The sequence below is a fragment of the Ammospiza caudacuta genome, chromosome 14 (assembly GCF_027887145.1).
Source record: "Ammospiza caudacuta isolate bAmmCau1 chromosome 14, bAmmCau1.pri, whole genome shotgun sequence".
In the NCBI taxonomy this organism is placed as follows: Eukaryota; Metazoa; Chordata; class Aves; order Passeriformes; family Passerellidae; genus Ammospiza; species Ammospiza caudacuta.
The window spans coordinates 9170742-9193839 of record NC_080606.1 but is presented as its reverse complement, the minus strand read 5'-3'; the positions used below and the strand labels follow the sequence as shown (position 1 = coordinate 9193839).

Sequence of the window (23098 nt, the reverse complement as noted above, 5' to 3'; positions counted from 1 at the left end):
AGGAACCCATTGTGGTGAAGCAGTAATGTAGCCTTGCATCAGCAAATGTATTTTGGTTAAAAATAAAATGTGACATTTTTGAGACGCAAGGTAATTAATTTAACTACATTATGGCTTCTTCTAGAAGGCCCTACCCCTTCCAACATGAAGCTGCAAATGACTGACACAGCTGAGAGTGAGCTGACCACTGTTGCAGGAGTAGCAAGAACTGAAAGTGTAAAGGAGGCCTAGAGCTTGAACCGTCTTTCTTCTGACTTCAGAGCTCTGATCCTCAGAGCTCTCTGAAACGTACAGATTATGAATACCCAGGAGAGGAAAGATCATTCATTCAGTCCATCAGCCTCCAGTGGATTTACAAAGCGTGTCTGATGAAGTTCTGTGCAGCACCCACCTCTCTGCATCTCCCCTGGAGGGGGTGAGCAGCCACAGCATCTCTGCTGAGCTTGGCTGGCTGAGCACCCTGGGCTGGCTGGGAAATGAACTGCCCTGCTGTCCAGCTTCAATTCCTTTTCATAACTATAGGTAAAAAATAAGTGTGTGATTCAGACTTTGGCTTCAGCTGACCCACGGGTCGAGCTGCTGTTGTTTGTTTTTGTAATTACTATAGTTACCCTGGAGCACTCTGGGCATTCAGGTATTTTAACTGCCAAAAGCCAGAAATAACTAGTTGGAATAAAAGTGTTAATAGTCTGATGGCTGTGTGTGAGTCACAGCCACGGTGGCCTTTAGACAAAAGAGAGATTGCTCTGAGTGCAGCACCAGAGAAAGCCCTTCCTCTCTGCAGCCTTACACACTCACTGCAGGTCAAACTTAAACTTCCTTACTCACAGCACAAACAGCTCTTCCATTTACACAGTTTGACCTCCCACAGGCCAAGCTCCCTTAACACAGAATCATTTAGGTTGGATAAAAACCCTCAAAATCATGGAGTCCAACCAGTTAACCAGCACTGCCAAGCCCACCACTAAACCATGGCTCCAAGTACCACATCTGCATGTCCTTTAAATACCTCCAGGGATGGTGACTCCACCACTTCCAAATTATTAAGGAATCATTGCAGGACTTGAAGAAGCAAACTCTGCCTCACTCTCTCTGCTGAACCAGGGGAAGACTACCCATGCAGAAAGAGGTTAATTGTGCTGCTGGTTTCGTATGGCACATTTGCAAATCAAAATTATTAGATGTCAAACATTCAACATCCCAGAAGATTTCCATGTCCCTCTCATGCACATGTTCATGTTCATGGTGCTTGCTGGCCTCTTGGTGCATGGCTTTTGCTTTAGAAGAGGAAGTGTCCCTTCAGTTTCCTACCATACCAATGTGTATGTGTAAAAATACATACTGTGCATAGCATTCTTCTGAAAAAAATGTTCACTTTCTCTGAAGCAAGAAGATGGTTAAATAGGAGTATTTCCCTTAGTCAAAAATGTTCACTTTCTCTGAAGCAAGAAGATGGTTAAATAGGAGTATTTCCCTTAGTCAGAGTCAAAATTCTCCTTTAATCTTGCCAGATGCTGCTCACACTTTGGGTAGTGAAAATGGCAGGGAAAACTTGGACAATAGTAAAAAAATAATCAGGCTCAATTCCTTAAATTTCAGTTTAAATGAGGTCAAAACTATTCCTGAGCTTGCTGTGAAGCATGTGCTTAAGAGCTTTCTGGAACTGGGACCTAAGCTTGAAGAGCAAATTATTTGGTCATGAATGATTGGACATTTTTTGGTACCCTCAGGAAACAGCCTTTGACAGAAGAGTTTCTGTCAGGCTGAATTTCAGAAGTTTTCTTTTGGACATGAGAGGTAGAGACTCCTCTAACTGTGCTGAGTTCTCTGGAGTTTCAGGATCTGTGCGGAGTGTTTGTTTGCTCTGTGCTCACACAGCCTTTATCTCACATCACTTTTTATGGGATTCACTTAGCAAAACCAGCCACTGTGAAGTTCACAGTTCTGCTTCCAGCTCCTGCCACCATTGTTGAAGTGAGGGGAGAACGACCATCCTATAATGCATCGAACTCAAGTTTATTGATCTATCAGCCAGTTTAAATAATAGTGTTAATGAACTTCATGCATATTCCAAAATCCAGGTTTATGATAGGCTAACAGAGAAAACTCTAACCACTCCTTTTGTTTTACAATACCGTTGATTGTTTACACAAAATAAAACCAGTGTTCCCACTGTGATATGAACGGTTCCCAAAACTTCCACATCTGTTCCCAGGGTGCCATCTTTTCCCAGAGAGGGTGTTTCACTTGTTATGGGAAGACTGCCTGAGAACCTTACTGTTTATACAATGATGCCCGAGAGAGTCTAATTGTTTATAGAAGTCAGGCTGGGAACTGCTTTGGAACTGCTTCACAGCTACCTGTTACTTTTCTCTCAATTGCATGGCTTCATGGCCTTTTTCTTCAAGCCATGCCTGAACTAAACTCTCCACACACCATCCCTGCTCTGCAGGCAGGGCAGATCTGTGGAGTTTGGGTGTCAGAAGTGACAATACAGCAGCACAGCTTCCTGCTCCTGGAACTGGGTCAGACAATGACAGCAAGGGGTTGGTGAAGAATGAACCTTCACCAATCTTCAAGACTGGGACAGGAAGTTCTTGTCTCTGTAGCCAACCTGCCTTTTGCAGAGAATTTCAGAAACTTTATGAGAATGCACACAGACTTTCAGGATGATGTAACATCTTTGCTGATGTGCAGTTTTGATGTTGCTGTGAGGGAGCCCCTGGGTTTGTGTGGTAGGGCACAGTGTGTATCAGGATTGATGTCACTGGCCCAAGAGCAGTGGATGGAAAAACACTGGCATGCTTTGTGATGGGTAATGAAACTGTAAGGGAAAAGATCTGCAGCCTGAAGGAGTCTGAGTAACAGGTATTCTCTTCTGGGTTTTCTTTTCCTGGTGTAGTAGAGAAAAGCCTGAGCTTACAGGGAGCTGATCTGCAGTGTTTTACATCTTGTTGTGGTGGTGTTTATTTGGGTTTTTTTGTTGTTGTTTTGGTCATGGTAAGCTCTCACACTTACACTCCATTCGTTGTGCCTGGTAGACTCCCTGAGTGCTGACCTACTTCACAGGTGCTCACCAAAGTGTGAGCTCCTGCATGAGTACATACCTGGTCCTTTTAGGTGGTATCAGCCATATCTGCATGTTTGCTCTTAGATCAAACTCTGTCTGGGTTTGAGTTATGGCTGTAGCCATAGCTCAGAGTCTGTGAACACTGAGAGCCCAGGGAAATCCCACGTGCATGAGAAGCTCCAAAGACTCTGTTAATGTGCATTATTCTCAGAGTCCTTGGGAAAACACCTGGTAGCTGCCTGCTGTACCACAAGTAAAATACCTGAGTTCAGTTGTTGGAAATAAGGTGTGGTGAGAAAGATTAATGACTTAGCCCTCGGATACCTTTTAATGTGTGGGTTAACAGAGGCCCTGTGTTGTGACAGTCCATCACTGTCTTTTTGACCTACATGACTGTGGCAGGAAAAGAGGATTGCATGCAGCACCATTGATCACAGGCTGCAAGTTCTGTTCAGTCTGAGAGCACTAGTAGTTTTAATTTCAACAGCTCCCCCTCATGATACTTCCCCAGTCTAGTCCAGTCATCCTGAGGATATTTCTCTATAAAGAGCATTAATTCACATAGTGTTAACACAGATTTTTATGATATTAAATAAGAAGGTATAAATCTTTGAATTGAATTGGGATTTCTTGGTCTCTTTTTTTGCCACAGGTACTTCTCCTTTTATTTCCTTGAAATACAGTTTCATTAGCTGATGTGCAGTGATTTACCATTAAGTGAAGTTTTTAGGATAAATGTGGTGCTTAATTTCTGCTAACAGGCATAGTTTATATCCATCCATAAATATCAAGGCATTGCTGTAGCTTAATATACAATTACTCATGTTCTTTATGTTACAATTTTTTTGTTAAAGAGGTATCACTGTGAAAAGTTTGCTCTCCCCCAGCAAGGATTATTTTATGTGACTTGAAGCAAGTTGCATTTGAATAGAATTGGAAAAATATACAAAAGCGTTTAAACACTTTTAAAAGGGTTTTAAATTAATGAATTATATTAAATTACCTAGGCGGGTTTTCTTTGTTAATTTTTCACTGTTTGGGTTGCAAATTTCTTTTTATAAAAACTTATTCAAAATTCCAGTTTGTTTGACACTTCCTATGTAGAAAGCAGTAAGTGAAATATATGTTAGAGCCAGAATTTGATGCAAGCAGATAAACAGTGCAGTCCAGCACTGCTTCCTTCTGCTGCTGGCTGTGCACTGAGGCTCACAGGCTCAAGGGTTGCTCTCTTACTGTATTTTACAATTACATTATAAATCACATTTGCTGATACGTATCACTAACACCCTGAATTCCCCTGAGGCTGAAAACCTGTGAATGGTGTCTTTGCACAGAAGTGTTAAGTGTGTTGAACTTCTGTGTTAGGACTTGTTTGCAACAGAAACGTGACTTGGCTTTGGGACAACTCTGCTTTTGCTGGGCAGGAAGATCCAAATTTTTATTTCTTACTCATTATGAAACTCACTGGTGCTGGGAACAGCACAGCTCCAGCTCCAGCTGCAGCCCTGGGAGAGCTGTTTTCCCTGTCCTGTCCAAGCCGTGCCAGGGAGGGAGGCTCACACCTCCAGCAAGGTGACCCAGCCCGGAGGGGAAGGGGCTGATGGCTGGGCTGGGCTGGACATAGCCTGAGTGTTCCTTGGAGTGTGCCAGGGGATCTCCAGCTGGCACTGCCAGTGGCCAGAAGAGTACAGAATTACCATTTTCATTCAAGGATCCTGCCCACCAGGTGCTTTATCTTCAGTTGTTCAAAGGAATATCAGTATCCTACTCCAGACTTCAAGAAAGGAGAGTCAGAGGCAGCCAAGCTGTGAGTGAGTCACACAGGAATACACTAGCACACATCTTGTACATAGTGATTTTGAGTACTGATGAGTAAAATACAAGAAACAACTAAAGGCTTGCTTAGAAAAGGCTTTGTTTGAAGTACATTTCCTTAATTCTTTGGGAGATCCCAACAGATCTGTTGAATGTTGTGCTGAAAGCGTCTAATCTGTCAATGTCACCTGTAAAGGCTGCTAAAAGTCAATTTAAGATGGAACAAAAGAGATGCAGAAAGGCATCAAAAGATGCAGGGAAAAAACGATGCAGCTCAGCCTCAGTGGCTGCCCAGTGTCACTGGCTGTGCTGGAGCAGGGGCAGAGGAATGGCTGAGGAGGAGGGGGAGGCTTGCACAGCCATTGCCTGCTCTCATCATCCCAAAGGATCAATTTTCAGACCATTACCTACTTTCCCACACACGCAGACACACACACATCACTGATCCAGAGAGGATTTATAAGTTACCATCTGAGGAATCACTATGAAAACACAGACACCATTTGCTTCAGGGTTGTTTGTGGTTCTCCAGTAATGGCTAATGCCAGAAACAGCCCCAGCCCAGTTGTCCTACTGGGGACAATGTATAATGCTCTCAGCTTATTTTTCTCTAAGGCCCAGCTGTGTCTTTGGGCTCCTTTAAATCTGTCTCCAGCTCAGTGAGAGCAGAGGCTCTCTCCGTTCTGAGCCAGCCCGACAGACACAGCTATCTAGCGAGCCAGACTAGCCCTCTCCAGCACAATCGCAGGAAGTTATTCCAAGCCTCAGACAAATCCCATTTCTATCTCTGGAAGAGTAAAAGGTCAAAAAACACGAGGCTGTAGCTGTGCCAGCAGCAGCAGCCCCAGCCCACGGCGGGGCTGAGCAGAGGGGACGCGGGCCCAGCGGCTGCTCCCACTGAGCTCTGCCTCCTGCCAGGACCAGGGGCTGCTGCCCGTGTGCCTCCAGGAGCCCCTCCAGGGCTCTGAAAAGGCTTCAGGGGCTGTATCGTTCCACCAGCAACCCCAGGAGAGGGAAGAAAATGCGTAAGGACCGGGTTACCAAAGCAGACTTTCCCTGGGAGTCAGCGGAGCTCTCTGGTCCCGCCTACCATATTACTGTTGGCCTCCAGCCACATCCCCATCCTCTCCCAGCAGTAGGCAGCTTAATTAGCACAGCTCCTGATTAGCTCTTGCCCTCTGCTTGCAGTGCACTAGCAAAACAGGAGGTTTCTAGGGCTCTCTGCAGTTCTTTAGCAGCAGCCAGAGGTGCCAGCTGTGAGCTGCCCAGGCCAGCTGTGCCCGTCACACCCTGCTTTGGGCACTGTGCTGTTGCACTGGCAGCTCCTGCAATGGCAGCAGGGATGTGAGGCATTGTCTGTCATCATTCCTCACTGTCCTCACAGGATTTCAGTAACGGCCTCTTCCCTCCTGTTGCTTTGCTGGCTTTTCTGCTTGGCTTCAGCTGAGGAGACACCTCCTAACAATGCACACAATGGCCAGCCCAGAGCCGATGATTCAGAGTGTGATGGGGCTACTCCACCCCTAGCAAAAACTAGGTCTCATTTTGAGAAGCCCTTGCTGGAGGAGCTGTGCCTTCCTCATGCTGGGAGCAGGGGTTTATGCTCAGCTTTCTGCAGGTTGTGCTGTGTGGGAGCTGCTGGGGGTGAAGCTGCTCCTCTGTGACATCCTCCCCTCCATTCTCTGTATGGTCCCCACAGTTCTTTTTTAATTTGTCCTTCTTCCTTCAGCTTTCCTGCTCCTCCCATTCCTGCCTTTCCAATCTTCTTGCCCATTGGGAATCCCCTACTCTCTCTTTCTAGCTCTCACTTTACCTCTGCCTTTGAAAACACGTATTATTCTGTAGTCTTGCTTTGCTCCTAGAACATAAACACCCTTGAAGTGACCTCTCTAAAGAAAGCCTGCATCCCTTCTCCCATCACTACCTACAAGCACCAACAGGCCTGTTGATACCCACATGCTGTCACTCCTAAAATAACATCAGGCAGGAGCCTAAATGGCAGAGCTAGGGAGCAGAACATTGCCTGCTAAAACAGAAGTGGATTTGAGACCTGTTATAAAAAGAATAATCTGCATGGCTCCCAAGCACCACATTTCAGCTGAAGACTGAGTTTCCACAGGGAAATTCTGCTTTGCTTTTGTCTAACAGGCTGAGCACTGTAGCTCCAGTGCAGAGTCAAGGATGTTGCACATGGTTTCTTTGTTGTGATGTGTCTGTCTCCACACCCTCCCTAAGATAAATGCTCTGAGCAGGGCTTTCCTGGCCAGTGAGGGCACTGACTGTGCAGGATTTGCACTCTTTGATATGAGCTGAAAGCGCATTGCTGGGCACAAACCTTCAGGTATTTAACCATTCTGTGGCTGGGGCATCATTGGTGAGAGGAAGAGGAGAACTCAGCAGTGACTGGGAGTGCAGTGTCCTCAACGCAGGAGGAGAGCCCTGTGGATCAACTCTGCTTGCACATTCAGCTGATCTATGGAGAGCTTGGAATTTTTATGAGCCTGCATTTTGGTTGGAGCAGATCTTAGTGAGTAATGCTGTCTTGGCATTTCTGCTGCTGGTTTCTCTGTCTTCATTAATCTTTCCTATAGGATTAGAAGCAACAAAACCCACTTCAAAACTGAAAATTATTTCAAAATTCAGCAGAGGAACTCCAAGGCAGCTGGAATTTCACTTCAGCTCCTATTTTGCAATTCAAGTTGACAGCATTCAAGCAGTTCAAGTATTAGCATCAGCCACACTTGCATTTGCTTCCTTCAGAAGCATGTGCAAGCACTGCAGACTAGGCAGATGGCTGTACACTTTTGGCTTTGAAGATCTATAGAATTTGGGCTGGCTGAGGTATGGTTTTAAAGCCAATTGACCAGCTCTTCCCATCAGAGGAAAGCAGAACACACCTTGGTCATGGCCAAGGGGACATGGGCCTTTCATCCCAGCACAGCAGCCTGGCCTCACCAGCTGGTTGGGGTGGCACCATCCTGGGCAGCCTCACTGCAGCCTCCTGGGGCTGAGTCACATGGGGTTCAGATGCCCTGGGTGTGCTTCAGGGTCGCCCCAGACATCAGGGCACAGGGGGGACAAGTGCACAGGTGTTTCCCTCAGGGCAGAAGGTGTGTAGGTGACCGTGCACAAAGGTGGTGGCACTGTCCTGCCATGACTGGCTGGGAGGGCACAGCTCACACTAAAGGGAGGCAGGGGAACCAGCAGGAAAGGGGATGGCCAAGGAGTTTGTGCAGTTCTTCATATTCCCCATTTGCCTGCATCCCTGGCATAGGAGAGGGTGTCTGGGTGAGGCATGACAGACCTTACAGCCCTTACCCTTCATGGGATGCAGCAGCCTGGGTATGAAGGATCCCTCATTCTTTAGCTGCAGACACCAGGAGGGCACAAGAAAGCTCTCCCTGAAGCACATCCCATCTGTCTGTGTTTTTCCCCAGTGCCTGTTCAAACAGCACCAGCAGCAGAGGCAGTGGCACAGGAGCAATCCAGTCTCGATGCCTTCTCCTCCTTCCTGGTCCCTTCTCTGGCTGCTGCCAGGGAGCCCTGGGGAGAGAAAGCAGCCAGCAGCATGCACAGAGCAAATGATGCATCACAGTCTGCATCCACATCCTTACTGCTCCCTGGTGACCTCATTTTCTGGGTGTAGCTCAGAGTGTATAAACCACACACAAAAAAAAAAAAAAAAAAAAAAAAGAGGATAGGGAAGGGAGGAGAAGAGATAGAGAAGAAGTTGCAGAAAAGCAGAAATAAATGCTGTATTTTTGAAAATGCCTGTGGAAAAACCCAGCTGGCTCATTGTCCTCACTTTTGTAACAGTAACATTGATCCTATTTCACCATCCCACAAGCACATATTCTTGATAACTTTACTGTTTAAAAAAGACCTAGATCCAGATAGGCTGCACAATATCACTGCCTTCAACCACGTTTACCAGTTTACATTACTAAGAATCTGGATTTTGGTGTTTCATAGATTAGTGTGCTGACAGGTTGAAAAATGATAGAAAGGGAGCTATTACCCTTCTCCCACATTGCTCATATTTAAGACATTGCTGAGCACATTAATTGCACGTTGTTCCCAATACATCAAGCTGAACTTTCATTTCTGAAATCTGTCTTTACTCCCAAACTGTTCCACTATTTGTGGAGTTTGGCAGTGAGTTTTACTCTTGCTGTACTCACAAAAAAATCTGCATTACAAATCCCTGTCAACTGACTGAACATAACCCCAAAGAGAAGGCACCTGCTCAGGAAAGCTGGCTTGTCCTCTTGCAAGCTGCATCTTCATCAGCTTGCAGCAATGAACCCTTCTGGGTGTGAAATCCATGAAGTTCTGCAGAAATTAGCACTTTTATTTTTTACTCTTTCTCTCTCTTCTGTCAGGGGGGTGTTGCTCTCCCTGGCATCAGCAGCCCTGCCAGGATTCCACATGTGGGACCTGGCCTTTCCCAGCACAGGGAGGACCTGAGGAGCAGCTCCACTCTGCCCTTCCCTTGCCCATGGTGCTCACCCAGGGCAGAGCAGGCAGTGGGGGGCACAGGTGGGTGCCCAGCCAGGCAGGGCAGTCTTTGCATTACCCCTCATCCTTTCAGTGCCACAATGAGTCTGAGCCTTCTGCACCACAGGGACAGCAGGGCAGTGCCCAGTGCTGGCTTAGGCACATTGCTGAGTGGCACCAGTCTGCTGCCCACGGGCCAGCAGGAGGAAGCTGGTTTGGGGCATCCTGAAGTTTCTGCCTGCATGTGTACTGTGTGGTCTGAGATCCTCAGTGTCCAGGCAAAGCTGGGTTCAGCAAGTCTGGGGCATTTCCTATGAAATAAATCATGGTCCATAGTTGTTTTAATGGTGCTGTGATCAGAGTGCAAGCCTGTAAATACGCTGGGATGCCAGAATTCAGAGTGTTAAAGTGTGCAGCACGCCAGAAGTAATTGTTTTCCTTCTGCAGCCTGTTGTATTCAGATGTTGAGGAAATGATTTAATATTTCTGAACATGTTGTGATTTCATCATTTGGTTCAGCAAGGGAAGTTTGAGAAGTCATGGAAATGAAGATAAACTTTACATATGCTCTTAGGACCCTATTTGCCATGCAGAGTTTTTTCAATATACAGAGCTATAGCATATGCCCACCCTGGCCACATTCACCTCTCCACATCCAGGCAAAAGCTGCAGCAGTAACAGGGGCTAAAAAAGCTTAACCTACATGTGATTTGCAATGGGGAGAACTAGTCTCAGGATGTGAGAAGAGAAAGGGCTGATGAAGAGGATGCTTCCTCATGAGGGTAAAAAGAGATGCAGACACTGATCTCCTGTCTGGTGACCAGTAAGAGAACCAAAGAACAACGTGAAGCTGTGTCTGGGTAGGTTTAGGTTGGATATCAGGAACACCTTCTTCACCCAGAGGGCAGCTGGGCACTGGACCAGGCTCCCTGGGGAAGTGCTCACAGCACCAAGGCTGCCAGAGCTCAGGAACTGTTGGGACAATGCTCTCAGGCACACGGTGGCTCTTGGGGATGGTGCTGTGCAGGGCCAGGAGCTGGACTCACTGACCCTGTGGGCGTTGTGTGGATCTGGGAGCAGCACAGCTCAGGAGCCAGGTGCAATCCACAGTCCAGGTTTGTGCCCTGCTGCTCATTCCCAGCTCCACCGGAGCATTCTGCTCCACGGGCTGCTGTGAAGAAGGCAGAGCCCTGAGGCAAGCAGCACAGGCCTACAGAATTTCACAGGCAGCAGCAGTGCCTTCCCAGAGCTGAGCAGTTATCTCCTGAGCAAGGGAAGTTTACACAAGCCGTGTTTGCATGCTCGAGCTGACTTTAACCAGCTGACTTTGTGAAACACACCTAAAACATAAAGGAAAGCTGAGCTCACAGGGTGCTATTTCTTCAAACCCTTCGTCCTGAAACCCCTTTCCTTGGATGACACGCAGGGCCCAACATAACAGAAAAAGTACTGACAACTCAGAGAGAATTCTTAAACAAAAAAAAAAAAAGAAAACCTGGCAAAAGGAGCATTGTTTATATGTTTCCTAACATTTATGCATTTTAAAATAAAAAATGACAACCAGTGAATGCTGTACATTATGAGCCATGTGACTGATGACCACTTTTGCACAAACTAAGGAGAACAAAAAAATAAGTCTAAAAATATTTAAAAACTAGCTCTGCCTCCTGTCAAGTATAAAGCAGAGACTATTTTAAGACAGCTTTTAAAGAAGTAAACCCAGGTCTGGAGATGTAACACTGCCTAGAGAATAACTAAAGGTTAAGCATCACAATTTAGTTGATGAGAAGACAGGTGAAAACTGCAGAAGTGCAATCAAAATAGAATTATAAATTCCCTAACGTAGCTGGCTTTCTAATAATGTACTTTGAAATGAACAAATTGGTGCAAAAAACAGCTATTGAGCACTTTCAGCTACCTTCAGTGTTTTGAGGTTCAACTCAATTCACTTTAAAGGAAGCATGGGCCACCTAAACATAGCCCCTTTCAGAAACATCAGCACTTGCATATATGCAATGTAGAGACTTCACCCAGCACATTCCACCGTCTGTTTTGGTTTACGCCTTGCCCACACACTTGGTGTGCTCTTAAATACAATTATAATATTTACTAAATAGGTCTGACAAATAACTCTTAGTTTATAATCTGGTTTGTTTTCTGTAAATATTCACCGAGGGAATCTGGCCAGTGATGACTGGCTTTGGCTGAGCATCTGAATCACACAGCACTGCTTCCAGTTGGAGGCTGCAGAGACCTGATTGCTCAAACCACATTTCTGGGACACATACAGACCCTTCCAAACTTCACTTTATTTCACCATAACTCGTTTGTTTTCTGGTTGCATTCCAGCAGCTCTCCCAGTGCACCAGACACCCTCTGCTCCTGCAGGAGCCCTGGCAGCCCATCGTGGTGCCTGGCTTGCCACTCTGCCTGTGTGGCTGTAAGAGCTGGGTGTTTGTGTTGCACAAAGCCTGCCCTGACCAGGTATGGCCAGGGTAAAACCTGTGGGGGCAGCCTGCCTTCCCCCTCACAGGGGCTTTTACCATGCCTGAAGTCACCAGCAGATATTTGCTCTTTGGCTGGAGAAAAATCAGTTTTGGGCAGCCTGTGCGCAACCCACAAAACCCAGGCTAGAGCCACGAAGGGAGAGTTCATCCTCTGATGTGGTTGGTAGAAATGCTCCTCGTAAGTCCAGAGGCAGATTTCCTTTATTCAGATAATTTTTTCATATCATGTTTCCATTTATGGGAATCTCTGAATTTCTCAAAGCTTCCTGTCAAGAGGAGGACCTGGCCCCCTCGGAGCAAACGGGAGCTTTGCCATTTGCATCAGTGCAGTTTAAATGTCACTGCAAAGGCCGGGTGGTTCCCACGGGACTGATTGCAGGCCAATGCACAGATCCCAGAGGAGATCTCTGAGTCAGTGTACCTTGGAGCCTGCAATTAAATCAGTGCCCTGCTCCTCATGCCTAAAACCAGAGCTCATCTGGATACTATATAGCTGCTCTTGTGAGATTGGACCTATTCCTATTTTTCTTTCTATCTCTGTCCATATGTGCAGAAAGGTTGATTCTTATTTTCAACAAAAGTGACCTGCTCTCCACAGCAAGTCCTCCCACACATGTGTGCCTCCTCCCTGTTTTGCTGCCTGCCTCCCTCACACTTCCTTTCTCCAGGCAATTTTAGGAGTGAAATGAAGTGCAAAGGTCAAAGTCTTTGCAGCCGTGAAGTCAATAAGGATGTAAAAAAGAGCAGCCCAGATTTGTCCTGAAGGGGATGTGGAGGATACAGCTCTTTACTCCATGTGCACCCGGATCAGCTGAGCAGGACACTGAACGTGGGGGCATTTCCTGAACCTCATTGTTATGATCAGGCAAAAGTGCTACAGCCTAAACATTTGCAGCTTTTATTCTGCTCCTGCTGGCTACTCTGCTTTCCTTCATTAGGTCTGACAGATTTGCTGAACACTTAAAAAAAAAAAAAAAAAAAAAAAAAAAAAAAAAAAAAAGGTGTTGTTGTCCCTTACTAAAAGAGTCACTTTGCCCAATTTCCTGTTTATGCTGGAGCTGCAGCATCATGTGAGCACAGACAGTTGTAGATAGGCTGGCGACTGTTGCTGACCTCACACCACATGTTCAGTTAACAAGGTGAAACAGCAAAATTTGCTCTGTTTGTGTAAAGAATACTGAGAAAACCGCCAATTCCAAGTAAAACAGAGGGAGAGGGACTCCCGATAGCCTGAGGCAGGGCGCAGTCTCCAGGCAGTTTTTTCTGCTCTTTAACTGCTTTGCACATCTGTATTCACACTGTGCTGCGAGTGACAAGAAAGGGGATTAGCCCCTACTCCTTTCCTTAGCGAAGCAGGTTTGGAGTCCTTCCATAAAAGCTATTAGTTTAGCAAATTTGCTCAAAATTAGTCCAAACTTCAGTCCCTTTGGTATATGCATTTTCCTATACTCGTTTCCAAAAATGACTGAAGACTCCTGTGGCTTAGTTATTATTCAGTTCTTCAGCAGATGCTTATATCCGGCATTTGTATTTCAGAGCTGTTGTTTCTTAAACAACCTGGAGCAACCTATTTTTCATTAAGATCTCAAAGATCCATGCAGTCTTCCAAAAATACTTTAAGACTGCGCAAGACTTTTGGATTAAAGCCATTCTAAGAAATCAGAATTTACTTCTATTCAAGATTTCATCTTATTCCTTAAGTTAGTATTAAAGAATTTATTGTGAACAAGCCAGGGGGATCTTAAGAGTTTCCAGACCATTTTACACAAGTACTTTTAATGTAAAAGTAGGAATTCCTATCAGGCAGCTTAAAGCTTCAGCAGCATTTTTTCCACTTAGAGAAAACAAAGTTAATGGTTAAATCCAGGAAGACCTGTCAGTGTATTTTTTCCTTTCTCTCTGTTTTCAGCTTGTATCTGTAAAAGATCCAATCCTGCATCCTGAGAAATCCAAATTTTGTTTTTTAACTGACCAGAGGAGTGGCACCAAGCCAGACCAGCAGTTCTGTGTCCACCAACCTCTGCCACCTTATCAGCTAATGAAGGGTTTCAGATGCAAAAGTGTCCCTGCAGATTGGCTGAGGCTGAACACACAGATGGGAGTGCATCCCTGTGGGTGTGTGGAGAAGCAGTCCGAGTGTCAGGAGCACAGCACAACTTCAGAGGCAGGTGTATCCTGTGACAGGTGAACACATCTCAACATATGGAGGCTGTAACCATGATGTACTGGTTGTCAAGTGCTTTAGGATTCAAAGGTGAAAAAAAGCACTCCAGAAACTTAAACTGCATTCAGGATGATAACAATGTTATTTTAAATGCTACGTACAAACATGCTGTGAGGGAATATGGAACTAAAATTCTTGGCTAGCAGGCGAGGCTGTAAACATCCTCATGTAAAGAGTCCTGCCTGTAAGTCTTCACTGTCAGGGAGCTTAAATGCTTGCAGAAATGTGGCAGCAGTCAGAAGGTGTCGTTTGAGGGGCAGCTTAAAGGAATTAGTGTGTCACAGTGCCAGTACTTGGGAAGGAAAATTGCCCTGGAGGAGCAGAGGGCTCTGGGTGGGAGGAAGTCCTTGAATAGCAATAATCACTGCAGTGCTGTCTTCTGCTGCTGGGAACTCTGCTCTGAGCTCTGACCTATTTTACATCCCCACTAAAAGTGAAAAGGGAAGACAAAATGAAACAGAAGATATGAGGCTGCTCATGAGGGTGCTCATGATGTGAGTCAAATCCAGCCCTGGTGCCCAGTACTTTGGTACCTCCTGCCTGGCATCACAGCATGCAGGGATACAGGTGGGACAGGCTCCATGTGCCTGCTCAGGCAAGGTCAGCTGGCCAAAATCAGCTCCCCTCCACCCAGGACTTGTGTTCACCCATTGCATCCTCTTGATGAGAGCTGGTGGTCCACTAGAAGTGCTGGCAGCCCAGATGGAAGGTGGCCATCCTGGGGCCAAGGCTGTTCCCAGACCTGTGCAGATATCACACCACGGCTGCTTTTCTTTTCCTTAGCCTGATTTTCCATCAGTTCTGCAGATCACTTTGGGCACAGCTTTACAGTGATGCTGAGTCACAAAAATTCCGGTTGTTTCCTGAAAGCGAGTGAGATTGTTTTTACCATCTTGTTAGTCCCAGGGAGCCACAGCCAAGTGCAGCTGGGGAGTTACTTCATTTTTTTGTCTCTTCCTGGTGCCCCACAGATGCTGTCAGGTTTGTTGGCTGGCCCTGGTCCCTCGGTGCTCCTGACAAAGCCCCCTTGGCCACAAGCCTGTCCCTGGGAGGTGCAGCCCTTGGGGCACAGCCCCTGGGGTGGCAGGCAGCACTAATTTCATATTGATTGATCCTTATACTTTCTGCACATGAGTGCAAAGAGGCCTGCATGTATTTGCAGGGCAACTGTTCACAAGGAAAGCCCCAAGCTTTCAACACCACTGCTGTCAAAATAGAGGTGAGATGCCCTGGGCTGGCAGTGGGGCGGGCACTCATTGGCTCCATGCCTGTTACAGGATGTCACTGCTAAAGAAATGCATTGGAAATTGATTGCCCTCCTGCCACCACTCCTCAGGCGTTGTGCTGCTGTGTGTTTCACAGGCAAGGCTTTATCTGCCTAGAGCCATCTCCATAGCCTGGGACAGTGGTGGGCAGTGAGCTCTGTCAAGTGATGGGGTGACAGTGAGGTCCTGCCTGCCCTGCAGGCTCAGGACAGGACCCTGTGAGGCCATTTGACGTGTATCAGGGTGAGGTGGAGCTGTGTGGTTTTCCGCTGTGGCAGTGTTTGTTGTAGCCGGGATCAGTCAGTGAGCTCTTCCCCACAGCAAGATCTTGTGGGATAAGATAGTCCATCATCATCCTCCCCGGTGAACTCCAGGGACCCATGTGGGCAGCACAACCACAACACCCACATTTTCTCTCTGTGGGAGAGCCCCTTGACACCACCCACCAGGAGCCATGGGGAAAGCAAGGAGGGCACAGCACTGCTGATCCTCTGCAGCCCACACAGTCCTGTGAGCAATTCCTATCTGCATGAGGAGCAGAGGGATGCTGTGCCACCCTGCCAGTGTCCTCAGGGAAAACCTCTCATCAACATGACTGTCAGGAGCACAGTTCTTTATTGCCCTTACTAAATGATAGGGCACATTAGTGAAAAAGATTATATTTCTTTGTCCAAATGTCTGGCTCCTTTCTCCCTCCCCAAAATGAAGCGGTTTCATTATTGATTTTACCTTCAGAACTTTTCTTATCTTCTGCAAATATTTTAAGAACATAAAATTCCCAAGTTTTTGGGTCCCTATGACTTTGACCCTCCATGCCCAAACAAACCCATTAGAGTAACAAAGAATCTTCATGTTTATTAAATAGCAGCGACGCACTCAGATACAGATGTTTGTTTATGTAAGCACCATAAATATTATGGATTAGGATGTAGAGCAGGCAATGGCAATGTGTCTAGGTTAGCAGGCAACATATGACTGCGGGATTTTGTTCTACTTTTTTTAAAATGTGTGTCATCTTTTCTTCATAAACCACAGATTCCTTCATGTAAAGAAACAGAAACAAAGGACATGTCTCTGCTTCTACAGGATGTCCTCTGAGGTGCTTTATTACAAAGCTCTCGTTGCACTTAAAGTGCAGGAAATTTTCTGACTGGTGTTTTTAGTCAATTAACATAGCTGTATCACCTTGAAAGGAAGAAGGTGTTTCCCCCTGTACTACGTACCCATCACATCTCCTCTGAGGGTTCACGGTGACTTTCTTGAAACAGGGTTCATTTAGAGTGATTCTGAAACTAAACAGTCAGAACGTGGCAGATGGAAATCCATTGTGAGGCTGCAGCCTGTCCTGAGCTCGCTGTGGGACAGCCCTTTGCACAGGGTGAGCCAGAGCATTTGTGCCAGTCTCTGTGGAAAGTTGTTTTATATGGAAACACTGCTTAGCTCTGAGCTTTTTCCCACCAGAGCTGAGCCCCAGCCTTAAGAAAGCAGAGATGCAGTGGGCATGAACAGGCAGGGAGAGGGAGAGGGAGAGCCAATGCCTTTCCAGCACAATTGAGAATGCCCTCAACTTCCAGGCACCCAAGCCAAGGGAGAAAAATTACTTCAAAAAATATCTTATTTTGTTCTCTAGGTTAAATAGAATTACGTGCCCGTGGAGGCAGAGGAAGGGCCTAAGGGAGGAGTATCCCTCTCTGAAATTGAGTATTTATTGATTTTTCTTTCCCAGTCATAAACCATGAGTTTCAGCCTCTCACTACTGAAGACATTTGTGAAAGCTGAGTGGAAAATACAAGAGACAAAATCCAAGAGAAGCATTAAACCAGTAAGTGATGGGCAGTGAGCTCATCTGCTCCCAGAGTGCTCCACAGGGACAGACTGGAAGGGACAAGCAGGCAGCCTCATCAGCAAGAGATTAATTATGCAGAGCTGATAGGTGCTGCAGACCAACAGCCACAGCTGAAATAGCAAAACCAGAACTCCAGTTGGGGGACAGGCTGGGTGGTTTAAGTGTGGGGGTCTTTTTCATCTGCTTTCTGAGAGTGAATAAATCAAGGGTTAAAGCCAAGCACTGCAGGCTGCCAAGGTGTGAGCCCTTCTGCAAGGGTCCCACATTCTGAGGAGCATGTGCTGCATGGAACTGGCCCTTTGCTCTGCAAAGAGTGGCACAAAGAGCTCCCAAAATGTCTTCTTTGAACACAAGGATGTTTGCTGGGAGCTGGTCCCAACTCCTTGCCAGTGCACAGATTCCTCTTGCAGGACCCTGCTCTGCAGGCAGGGAACCTCTGTTAACATACATGGTCTCAGTGGGCTTAGAATCAGCTCCTTACAAACCTGACTACATATGAATTTTAACTTCCTCTTTTGGGCTTTTTATAGGAAATGCTATAAAGTTCCGCTTAACTTCTTTTTTCCACAGGAATATGTTTAAAAACTGTTCTTTAAAAAAGACAAGCTGTGAAAACTTGTCTCGAGTGCTGGCACTCCCATGGGACTATCATCCTGCAGCTCTGCTAGTTCTCTTGCCCCAAGGGTGGTGGCTTAGTCTGTGGGCCCACAGGAGGAGCACTGTGCACTGAAGCTCCCAGCCCTCACCCAGCTGTGGGAGAGAAGCCATGCCAAACCCTTCTCTGGTGGGATTTGCTGCTTTCCCCTCTCCAAGGGATTTTGCAGGATGAAAGCAGCTCCCAATACTCAAACCTTTTGCAGTCGTTCCTATCAGAGAGTCTCAAACTCTTCTTTGAGTACCAGAGGCCCTGCAGCAGGCATGGGGATCAGCACACGTCCTGTGCCACATCCTTGCAGCCTGTCCTGGCTGCAAGGCACCAGGCAGGCAAGGAACCAGCACACAGCCACCTTCTTTCTGCTTCACCCTGACATCCCCTTTGCTGCATTCTGTAAAATGAAGATTATCCTCATGGGGGAGTTGTAAGCATTAATATAGCTGGTCAAGAATTTCACATTTGGTTTGTTGGTTGTTCTGTGTTTTGTTGTTAAAACCAGAAAAAAATCAAAACTCACAGGGCAAATTAGATTTCAGGCCAATTTACCTCACTGAGCTTGTATGTCCTCTAATAAATTATTTAGATCTCAAATACTGGATATGTTGTACAAACAAATGAGAACATGGTCTTCAGGCAGAAGGTAAGTGATGAAGGTCCTTGGATAAACCTTTTCAGCTTTCATTCTGCCCTGTTCAGTAGCCAGCTGTTTTTCAGCTCAGAACAGGTTTGCCCATGGCTTTTGGCAGACAGTGCTGAGGTAGAGCAAATGCTCACATGGAAGAGCAGCCCTCTAAACCTCACACCACTCATGCAGCAGAAGCAGATGTCAGATTGTGGAAGGAGCAATCTCTTTCTTGGAAACCCTACTGAAGTGGAAACAGAGCTGTTCCTCTTTCTTTTAGATGTGACTCTGGTATTCCCAAAGTCAAAAATTCAGGAGCAAGATGAAAACACTGATAGCTTGTGTTACACAAAGGAATGTGCTGGCAGCCAACCAATGCTGCTGCAAATTCTTTCTTTCTTTTGGCATTGAACTGTTTCACTTACGAAGGGCAGATGAAAATTGTTCTAGATTGATGTTGGCTCTTGTCTGATGGTAGTTGTGTTTCTCTGATACAGCCTTCTCTCTAGTGCCCACAGGGCTTTTGAGGAGGTGTAAACTTCTAATCTTCCTATCACTCCTTCATCAAGAAAATAATGATTTCAGGAGGCCCAAAAATAAATGTAATAGTTTGGATGGAATAGCCTGGATGCCTAGAACCTTTTCATGGTGTAACTGAGGAGCCTAAGCTGAATGCCAGGAATCAGTACCTATTGAAGTAAGTGCTTCATCTCAGCCATGGGAGTGCAGTCTTTCACCTTAAATTGATCCACATTCTCTTGTAAATTTGGCAGCGTGTGCAGCTCTAGACTAAATATTGGCAGATACTATTGGCTCTGACCAGCTGAAATAAATCCCTCCTCACCACAGCCCAGCCACCCTGGCCCTGCTGCCTCCTTGGGTGTCCCCACTGGCCTCAAGCCACTGCAGGTGCTCGCAGGGTCTCTCTTAGCCTGGTACCAACACCCTCAGCAGACACAGGGAAAGGAGGAGGCAGCCTTGTGGCTGGAAAATGGTAAAAAGGAAACTAATGAGGATGTACAGCTGTGTAAAACCCACCCTGCTCTGCCCTGGGGCTGGGGACTGGAGACAGGGACAAGGACTGTGAGGGGCCAGGCAGCCTCTGCACCAGGATGTGTGAGCTGCTGAGGCCCTGAGAGATGAAACTGCTGCTGCTGACTTGTCTGGCCAGGGCTTGTCTCTGCTGAGCTCCCAGTGACCCCAGTGTGCTGCATCCCCTACCCTGGGGAAAGGAGGTGTACAGCAGATTGCAGGCAAATGCAGGAAAATGAGGAGAGGATATTTGACTCAGGGATAAGAGCCTCCTGCTGAAAGTGTGCCAGAACAAAAACCCCTGCTTTGCCTATGCCACAGAACAGGGCAAGTCCTGTGTATTGGCAATGGCAAGACTGCTCCTGTCCAAAACCCCTGTGCACTGTCACTCAGCATTGTAGGATAAGCAAAAGGGTTTTGGAGTCAACATTTTATGAGTAAAGGCACATACTGGGGAAAGTTTCAGAATGGAAATTAATCTGAGGAGGCAGTGATGGGACTGGGTAGGTCAAATATGAGAGGATGTGTAAAAGATGGTCCTTCAACCCCACCCACGCAGGTAACTGTGTCATGTCAGAAGCTGATGCCACTTTTTCCTTAGAAAGTGGAGGACAGAAAAAGAGAGCTGGGGGGTGTGCAAATGCAGTTTGATGGTACAATGAAGCTGACGTTAAGAGCAAGCACACAGGGAAGAGGTGTTCTCATCTCCTCCCACCCGTCTGCACCCTCCCTGGTGCTGGGTGCCTGTGTCCAGCCAAGGCTGTGGGCTAGCAGCACTCCCCATTTCCCAGTGTTGGGTGAGGCAGTGTCTGCTGCTTTTGCTCCCTCAGACAACTCTTTGGCGTCAGGCATAGAACATCTCTGGCACATGGCAGCAGGTGAGCTCAGGTGGTTCCAGCAGACTCCCCATTGTCCCACGTACTGCCACTCTGCCATAGCACCTGATTTGAAGAAGGCTTGAGTGCTTGAAAGTGTGCAAATATTGATTCACCTGCGCTGCTGGCTCAGGCTGCCATCCCTCTCTGCCTCTCCCTGCCCTGTGCTCCAGGCTCAGCAGTGGTTGGCAGTACAGCCAATATTTGCTTTGCTCCCTGTAGTGGGATAGAATATAAGAAAATAAAGATAGTGTAGAAAGTAATCTTACCCCTAAGGAGTTGCAGCTGGGTCAATTATCAAAGATTAGGAACAGGCCTGACTTTAACAGGCCACAGCTGTAACCAGTGAGAAGAAGAGTGCTATAAAAGAGTTGGGTGGCCCCTTGAGAAGGGAATGGCATCAGTTGGCTGCTTTGTGAAGAGGACTGAGTCAGTGCTCTGAGGAGATGCCCATGAGAAAACATCAAGAAGGTATGGAACTTTTGCAAGGAGACAACAGCATGGAGCCCCTGTGATAAGATGAAAACAGGTCCCTGTAGCTCCATGAGGCTAAGAGCGCATCAATGTTTGGGACACTCCATGGTGCCACCCAAGGCTGTTGACTTGCCTGAGCTTGTGGTCCCACCAAAGGGCAGTTCCTCTGTCTCACTGTGCCCCTTCTTTCCTGCATGTGTCTGTGTCACCCCACAAGAACAATCTGTTTGTTTTTCAGCTGCCCAGGGCGGCCTGGCTGCCTGGGCCCCACCGCTGGCCTGGGGAAGGTGCTGAGGCCGCCCTGTGGGAGAGGAGCGGGGCCCACCCTGCCTGAGGGCTGCAGATCTGGGCAGCCATCTGCCACTGTTTCCCCTCAGTCCTGCTCTCACGGCTGCTCAGCTGTGATAGCTGCTGTTCTCTCCCAGAGACCCAGCCCTGCTCTCCTTTCCCATCATGAGCTCTCTGATAGGGCACCTCTCCATGTCCAGCCTGGCAGGGCCAGCCCCATGACAGAACTGCTCAGGCTGTGTCCCCAGGTTAGCAGGCAGCTCCTCGGGGACAGATCCAAGCATGGCCCCTCACACAGACCCCAGCCAGCCTTGCCTCCTCATGGAGGCACCATGGGCTTTCCCTCCAAGCACAGCAGCAGCTTTCTCTGTTCTCTCACCAGCTGCCTGGGTTGTGCTAAAGGCAGCCTACACACTCCTTTAGAATCATGAAAACCAAAGTGCTTGGAAGTGAAATCAGGTACTGGGCTGTCCTGCCTTGGGGTGTTGTAGCAGCCAGCAGCAGGGAGCCCTGAGCTCCCACCTTTCCCCAGCTGCCAGTTGGGTGCCTGGCAGCAGCTGCTCTCCCATCCCCTCCTCAGCTTGCTCAGATGCAGGGGATTTCTATCCCATTTCCATCAGCAGGAGGCAGGTGTATTTAAGCTGCAAGGCTGGCAGCTTTGGGAGGGAAAAAAAAGTATAGGAGGTGTTTTGTGGTAAAGCTGGTGGGGGTTTTCACCTTACTGCCTTAGCAGTCTGCTTCTCTGGGAAGCAGTTCTTGTTTGTCTCACATCTTCTGAAACTTTTCCCTTTGGTTGTTTAGGGTGAGGGTGTGTAAGGAGATGTGACCTTTCTGTCCTGAGCCATCTGTGGGGAGTGCATTGAGCCTGTGCAGGACTTGGATTTCGGGTGACAGAGATTTGGGCTCCTTTTGGTACCATACGTGAGGTACCTGCTGGCCTCTGTTCCAATGTGGTATCTGGCTAGTCTAGAAAGTTCCTTCTCCATGAAACATTTTTCTTTTCTTTCTATTTAATTTTTCTCTTTTTTCCCTGTTTTCCACAAAATTATGCTTGCCTAAGATGTGTCAGTTACCTGTTGTCTCTAACTACTTCCAGCAGAGAACAAATAATTTTCAAACTTTACTGGGTCAGTGGGGGCAAGACTTAATTTTCTTTGTGCCATACACTTTGCACCTCATCTTTTTCCTCTTTATTCCTGATGTGATGCCCCAGTCTGTATGCTCCTCCCATACACAAGCTTGCAAGAGCTTTTCCCGTGATATTTCATTCTCTGTTCTCTGTATTTGAAGAATCATTTGCTTTCAAAAGAGATTGAGGTAATGCCAGGCTGAACAGAATTACTAAGATAAATTTTTGGGTGACTATTGACAGCTGTGAAAAGCTGGCTGCACTGCAAAAAACCAAAATAAATGATTTGGAGTACAAAAAGAAATGTTTTTTCCTGACATAACAATTGTTAATATTCCTTTGTTGCTATTTTTTACTATCACCATGCCTATGGGAACCTGGCATGAGCAAAAACTGTAGTGCCTAGATTATCTTAAACTGTGCAAGTGAAAACTCTTACATCTTACTGAAAGCAGCCTGAACTCAGGGATTTTGTCTTAAAATTGTATGGTTGCCGGTCTTTAAACTGACAGATCCACTCTTTGCAAAATGAGTGTGATTTTTAAACTACCACCCAGATTTACATCATTGTGACAAAGTCCTTTCACGGCGTTCTTGGGTAAGTTTCGGGTAGGGAGGTTGTGGTAGGGGTTGTCCAAATGTTCCTTTCAATGAACTTTAACTGCAGTGAAGGCAGGTGGAGCAGCCGGGGTCTGTGCAGTTGTTGGAGGTCCCTGGGCAGTGTATGAGTCCCTGCACATTCCCCAGGTTTCCATCAGAGCTGGGGCAGCTGCAGCCTGAGCTTTGGCTGCTCCCTGGC

General features: G+C 46.9%; 1 protein-coding gene across 3 annotated transcripts in view; it reads left to right on the top strand.

Moving 5' to 3' along the window:
* The window catches only part of GAB3 (GRB2 associated binding protein 3), a 65739-nt gene that overhangs the window by 20002 nt on the left and 22639 nt on the right, over positions 1-23098 (top strand). The window contains exon 1 of one of the 3 annotated variants that reach the window (XM_058814173.1): positions 20810-20879. The exons of the other annotated variants lie outside the window; for them this stretch is intronic. The gene's annotated coding sequence lies outside the window, so the exon portion shown is untranslated. Of the gene's footprint in view, positions 1-20809; positions 20880-23098 lie in introns of those variants that run through there. 3 annotated transcript variants of the gene reach the window in all.